This window comes from Sorex fumeus, unplaced genomic scaffold, assembly GCF_029834395.1.
Source record: "Sorex fumeus unplaced genomic scaffold, SorFum_2.1 ptg000043l, whole genome shotgun sequence".
Taxonomy (NCBI): domain Eukaryota; kingdom Metazoa; phylum Chordata; class Mammalia; order Eulipotyphla; family Soricidae; genus Sorex; species Sorex fumeus.
In genome coordinates this window covers 32,411,001-32,418,716 of record NW_026606100.1, presented here as the reverse complement: position 1 = coordinate 32,418,716, position 7,716 = coordinate 32,411,001, and positions in this window count along the sequence as shown.

Sequence of the window (7,716 nt, the reverse complement as noted above, 5' to 3'; positions counted from 1 at the left end):
GACCTTTGATTCAAGAACCTCAAAAAGTAGCTCGTTTCCTCACTTTACGTGGCTCGACTGAAACCCGAATTGGTCAAGTAACTTGCCAAAGTCAGACTAGAAAAAAGTGAAATTTCAAAATTGGAATCCAGGACTTTCTCTAAAGGCATATGTCATTTACCAGACTTCAGAGACACTGGTAATGTTTTCTGTTTTGCTTCCGGTAACGATTCCTGTTAGTGCTCTCTGTTCTTTTTCGTTTCCCTTTTTTTTTTTCTGAAATTTAATTGAGCTGCCTGTTTTGTCTATCTCAAAAAGTTTTTTGATATGCCCAGAAAACATGGCAGAATAAACTAGATCAGAGGGAAATATCCTTAAAGAAATAAAGAGCTAGTAGAGGGGTTAAGGCATTTGCCCTGTACGTAGCCAACCTGGGTTTATATCCAGCCACCACATACATCCTACTCCCCATGCCAGCCCAGACTTTGATCATCGCAGGGTGTTGCCCCTCGCCCCCCAAAAAAGAAGAAAAATATCTGCTTCAAGTTACAACCCAAAACAGTTAAGTATCTCACGCAGCTTACATCAGCTTGTCATCAGAGGAAGAAACCTCATCAAGCCTCTGATCAGTCGCACATCCTAACTTGGAGTGTATTATTTCTTTATAGGGCGTTTTCTCTTCCCTCTCTCCTTTCTAAATATTTACTTAAAAAATTCGGACCAGGGACTGGAGCAATAGCACAGTGGGTAGGGCGTTTGCCTTGCACGCAGCCGACCTAGGTTCGATTCCCAGCATCCCATATGGTCCCCCCAGCACCGCCAGGAGTAATTCCTGTGCATCGCCGGGTATGACCCAAAAAGCAAAAAAAAAAAAAAATTTGGACCAGAGCAATAGTATAGTGGATAGGGTGCTTGCCTTACAAATACCCAGAAATCAGTTCAAAATGACTAGTCTAAAACTTAATGATTAAAACTATCATACCTGTGGCCAGCGAGTCCAGCACTAGCTTTGCATGCAGCCAAACATGATACCCCATATAGTACCCCTAGCCTGCCAGGAGTGATCCCTGAGCAGAGACCAGGAGTAAGCCCTGAATTGAGCAATGTGGGTGTGGCCCAACAAGCAAACAACAACAAAAATAATTTGAAAATCAAAATGATTATACTGTTAGAAAAAAAAACAGAGGAAAAGTCTCCTGAATTTTGATTGGGCAATGATTTCCTAGATATAATATTCTCTTCCCGGGTAACAAAAGAAAAATAACCTCCACCAGGTGCAGCCCTCATGACCCCCATCCACTGCTCAAACCACCAGTCTCAAACCCCTGACAGGGTCCCAGCTCTGCTGGCCAGGAATGTCCCCTATTTTTAAAAAAGCAAGATGATAAGTTGTACTATTTCAGAATGGAACTTCTGTGCATCAAAGGACACATTCATAGAATGAAACGGCAACAAATAGAGTTAGAGACACTAATCCGTAAATCATAACTCTGATAAGATAATATCTAGAATGTATAAAACTCAAGAACAACAAAAACACCAAACACCATGATACAAGAGTGGGTCAAAGTACTTGAACAGACATTTCTCAAAAAAATATATACACATGGTTATAAAACAAATGAAAAATATTCCAACATTAGGTATTAAAAATGCACATTAGGGGCTGGAGCGATAGCACAGCGGGTAGGGTGTTTGCCTTGCACGCGGCCAACCCAGGTTCGATCCCCGGCATCTCATATGGTCCCACAGTACCTCCAGGAGAAATTCCTGAGTGAAGAACCAGGAGTAACCCCTCAGCATTGCTGGGTGTGACTGAAAAAGCAAAAAAAAAAAAAATGCACATTAAAACCACAATGAGATACCACCTCACCCCCATTAGGATGGCTACTTTTAACAAGAAGGGACATATCAATAGTACGTGTGTAAGGCACTTGCTTTGCATTCATCCAAGTCAGATTCCGTCCCTTGCATCCCATCCCCTCTGCTCTCCTGAGCACCACCAGGAGTAATTCCTGAGTACAAAACTTGGAGTAAACCATGAGCATTGCCAGTTGTGGTTCAAAAACCAAAAGCGATAGAAGGAAAGGGAGAGGAAGGGAGGATGGGAAATAGGAGGAAGAAGAGGAGGAGGAAGAGGAGAAAAAGAAAATAACTGTTATTGGCAAGGGTTTAAGGAAACTGGAACCCTGGTAAGGTTATGATAGAATGTGAAATGTTGACACTGCTATGCAAAGCAGTATAATGATTCATCAAAAAATTTAACATAGGAGTCTGGAGTGTTAGTATAGTGGGTGAGTGTTTGCCTTGCACACAGCCACTCTGGGTTCAATCCCCAACACCCCATATGGTACCCTAAGCAACACTGACTGTGGTCCCAAGACCAAAAATAAGTAAGTAAACAAACATTGAAGGCCAGAGAGATTGCTCAATACCAAGTGCATGGTTTCTATATGCAGGAAGCCCTGGGTTGACTCTTGGCACCACTCCTAAGCATCCATGGGAGTGATTCCTGAGTACGGAACCGGAAGTAGAACACTAGCACAGCCAGATATAACCCAAAACTCAAATGGACATAGAGGAGCAGGGGAGTTAGTTCAGAGCACTAGAGCACATGGCTGGCATGTACAAGGCCACAGCTCAATCCCCATCACTACATGCTGTCTCCCCAGAGCCACTGGGTCTGGCCCTGACACTGCCAGATCCACAGACTGAACCCTCAGATCTACATAACCAGAACCAAGAAGAAGAAAAATTTAAATATACAATTATCATACATTCCAACAATTCCACTTCTAGGTATATATTCAAAAGAATTTAAAGCAGGAACTAAGATCCTTTTATGTTCTTGTTCATAGCAGTGTTATTTACAAAATAGTAAAGGTAGAAAAAATTGGGATAAACAAAATAAATAGAAATATACAATGGACTATTACAGAGCATTAATAAAGGAGGAAATTCTGACAAATGTTTCAGCATGGCTAGATCTACAGTACATTACGCTGGGTGAAATAAGCCAGGCATTGCAGGCAAACAGGTAAGTACTGTATAGTCCCACCTATTTGTGGTACCCGGAGCAGGCACCCTTACAGAGAAAGAAAGTACAGTGGTGGTGTCAGGACCTGGGGGAATGATAAATGGCAAGTTAGTACTTAATGCGTATACAAGGACCATAGAGAGACAAGGGCCACGAGGATTGATTCACGGTTTGGAAGCCTGCCTCATGTCCTGGGGGAGAAGGCAGTTGGGATGGAGAAGGGATCATGAAGTCAATGATGACTAGAGGGATCACTCAGTATGGGATATGTGTGCTGAAAGTAGACTAAGGACCAAACATGATGGTCTCTCAGTATCTGTATTGCAAACCGTGATGCCCAAAAGCAGAGAGAGAGTAAGAAGGAAGGTGCCAGCCACAGAGGCAGGAGGTGGGATGAAATGGGGGTGGCAGGAGGGATACTGGGGGCATTGATGGTGGAAAATGCACACTGGTGGAGGGATGGGTGTTCAATTATTGTATGACAAACTCAATCACAAAAGCTTTATAACTGCATCTCACAGTGATTCAATTAAAAAATATATACTAAATGGGTATAGAGTTCCAGTCTGGGATGATGAAAAGATTTTGGGGCTTGGGTGGTAGTTGTGGCTCAGTGCATTACCTTGCATATCCAAGGCCTGCCCTACACTGCCAAAAGCCAGAATTGTGAAGGTTGATGGCAGTGATGGGTATACAACGATGAATGGAATCAATGCCACAGAACTATACACTTAAACAGGATTGAGATGGATTTTATGTTTTTGTTTGTTTGCTCTTCATTTTGGTGTTTGGGTCACACCCAGTGGTGCTCAGGGCATACTCCTAGTTCTGCATTCAGTGATCATTCCTGGCAGAATTAGGGGATCATATGTGATGCCGGGGATCAAACAGGGGATCCACTAGGTGCAAACAAGGCAAGCACCCTATCTACTGTACTATCATTCAGATCCTAAAATTTTTTTTTTAAAGGAGAAACAGAGAGGTAGTACAGGGTTTAAGATGCTTGCCTTGCAATGAGAATGACCCTGACTTGATCCCAGGCATTGCTAGGGATTACACTTGAGTATAGATCCAGGAATAGTGCTCCCCCCACCCCCACCGTGGGTACACTTTATATTTGGACTGTGTGTTCATTTCCTAAAGTGGGTGTAACAAAATATCAAGTTATTCATTTGCTAATTTATAGCAATCTGTATATTTCCAACATGTAATGATTGTGGGTTTTTTTTTTTCATAGTTTCCTGGCATCCTGTAACCCTATATAGGGAAGATAAAAGTATTTGTACATTTCTTTTTATGCTAGCTTTTGGACTGAGAGTTATGGACCTGATGGCACATTTTGGGACAGCAGGTCATGTTTTTCTAGACAGAAAAATAGAGGACCCCTTCTCTCTGGGTCCCATACCCAGCCAATTCCACTGCGGCCCCTCAGATGGAGCAGGTATGCCCTTTCAGCACACTGTAGCTGAAAATCCGATGGCCATGAGCTTCCAGAACCAAATGCAGGTACATGGGTTCAAGGACAAAGACTACAGACCACGTGGCAGCAGTTGAGACAGGCTGTCCCTTCCTGTCTCCCTGTCTGCTTGGGGTCCTGGATGTCACACCCACAATCTGTCACCACGCGCCATCTCAGCACATCAACGGTCCTGATCCAGAGACTTTCAAATGAATCTCAAAATGGATTAGCTCCCTCAGAGATGTCTCTGCACCCCAACCATTTATAATTTTAGAATTCCAGAAGTGCACAACCGCTTTCATGGCTGCACAATCTTGAATGGTGGTGGGAAAATTCAAAATAATGGTGGTGAGAAGGTGTAATGGTGGTGGTATTGGTGTCAAAATATTGAACGTAATCAATGAAAATAAGATTTAATAAAAGAAAAGAAAAAATAGGGGACCCTTAGTTTAGAGACATGAATAGAAACCTAAAGAATGGAACTTTGAAGATGAGACCTTGGGAACTTGTTTATTTTTTTTCTTTTCTTTTTTTTTTTTTGTTTTTTTGTTTTGCTTTTTGGGTCACACCCAGTGATGCTCAGGGGTTACTCCTGGCTCTTCACTCAGGATTTACTTCTGGCAGTGCTGGGGGACCATATGGAATGCCAGGGATCGAACCTGGGTCGGCCGCATGCAAGGCAAACGCCCTACCCACTGTGCTATCACTCCAGCCCCCTGTTTTTTGGTTTGAGGGCAACACCAGAAGGTGCCCAAGGTTTACTCCCGGCTTTGCACTCAGGGATCACTCCTGAAAATGCTCTGGGAGGATCATATGTGGTTCTGGGGATCAAAGGTAATGTGCAAGGTAAGCTCCTTACTGTTGTACTATCTGCAGCCTCCATTTGTGTGTATTTGCATTTTTACATATTTGCATTTACATATATTAACATTTACATACATATTTACATTTGGGGCTACACCTGGCAGTGCTCAGGGCTTACTCCTGACTCTGCACTCAGGGATCACTCCAGGCAGAACTTGGAGGACCACATGTGGTGATTGAACCCAGGTCAGCTGCATGCAAGACAAGCACCCTATCCATTGTGCTATCTTTCCAGCTCCTATTTGTGCATTTTTTTTACTGCCAATCATGCTGTAATTCTCAGACAGTTTTGAACAGGAAAAATAAAGGGAAAACAGTTATTTCTCTCTTTTTTTTTTCTCTTTTGGGTCACACCTGGCGATGCACAGGGGTTACTCCTGGCTCTGCACTCAGGAGTTACTCCTGGTGGTGCCCAAGGGACCATATGGATGCTGGGAATCGAACCTGGGTCGGCCGTGTGCAAGGCAAACGCCCTACCCACTGCGCTATCTTCCCAGTCCCAAACAGTTATTTCTCTTGTGTCAACACCTGTGTCACCAGATGTGTGGATTTCTTCTAATACTCACCAATTCTCTGAGCCCAGTTGAATACGCTACAATTCAGTTCTCTTCTTCTCTACCCACAGTGTCAGGGCTCAAAGATTAAGGGCTCAGTCCCACAAGGCTGCCCTCAGTGCAGATGCCAATCCAAAATCCAGATTACCTAGATTTTTAATTGATCAGTGATAAACCAGGGGGTCTTATGATCCCCTTCTTAGGTTCAATAATTCCAGAACAGCCCACAGAGCTCAGTGAAGCAGTTCCCTTATTAAGTTACTGGCTTATTATAGAAGCAGACAAATCAGGGACAGTCAGAGGGGAAAGCTGTCGAGAGCAAAGTTGAGGGCAGGAACATGGAGGCTCCAGGCCTGCCACCTACCTAGACCCATAGACTCACCTGGATGGAAATTCTTTGCATTTCTTCAGCTAGGATTCTCAATGGAGCCTTCGATTTATAGACACACTTGATAAAATCATTGTCTACTCATAATTAGCTCAACTTGATGCCTCCTCTCCTGAAGGTAAGAAGAGACTAAAAATTCCAGCTTTCTCATCTAGTGGGTTGATGATCCTCTTGGCAACATATCCATCCTTAGACCATCTGGAATCAGCAACAATTCCCTCATCTCACTAGCATACAAAAGGAAACTTTCTTTTCGAGTGTTGGTGGGTGGGGGAGATGTACAATCAGCGTGCACAGGGGCTATTTCTGGCTCAGTGCTTGGGAGCTGGTCCTAGCAGTGCTGGGGGGTGGGGGTTTCCATCCAGGTGAGTTGATGGGTCTAGGTGGGGGGGGGGTGGCCTGTGGTGGTGAGAATGTCCTGCCTGTAAAGCAACACTCTTCTATCAGTTTTCTCTCCATCTCCCAAAAACCTTATTTTTTTTTTCCTTTAGCTGCAAAAGTGCCAAGGGTTTTAAAATCTTATTCCAGGAACAAGACTAGGGCACAGAACAAATACTTATGAATGTCTTTGTGGTGGAGGTGGGGCTGCACTGGTGGTGCAGGTGGGCTAAGAAGGGGCATCAAAGCCAGAGCCTTGCACATTCAGGCTAACAGGAGTAAGTTCGCAGAATCCTCAGACGCCAGGCACTGGGCTTGGTATCTTTCCTATTCAGGGTCACGTCAGAAGTGTTTTTTCTCAAAATGTCATACAAGAGAGACATTTTTGGCCTATCTCTGCTTCAAGAATCTTGTTTGTACTTTATGATCTCAGTCTTTTATGGGCTGGGGGCAGGGAGAACAGGTCAGAGGGATAGAATATCCTGTAGAGTTTGCCAACGCAGTTTAAATTCTAGAGCTCAGTAATGAAGTTGAGAGCATGTAAATCATCAATCTTAGAAGAAAATACAAAGAATCTGAGGAGCTGGGGCTGCGTGGTCCATTGCTCCAGGTGTGCACTGCAAAATCATCAATCACTGACTTAAAAAAAATTTGAGAATATATGCCCGGGGATTGGCCAAGGATCAATCATGGTTTGAGGTTCCCTTGAAAACAGAAAGAAATAAGTAACCAGACCTGCTATTTTAACTCTGGAATACATAGAAAATGACTAATAGATTTTCCTAAGGATATTTTTGTTTTAACAATAGAACCAACTTTATTTTATACATGCAGCGCTGTTGCATCCTGCCCACCACAAAAACGTGCATGCAAACAAATATCCATTAGAAGAGATGGTTTATATGTGTATATTTTTTTATATTCCAGAATATTATCAGTCATAAAGGAAAAAAACTTGCAACAACATGGGTGGGTCTTGAAGAAATTATATTAAATGAAATTAATCAGACCAAGAAGGAGAAATGGCAGGTGGAATCTAAAATCAAAACCACTCATA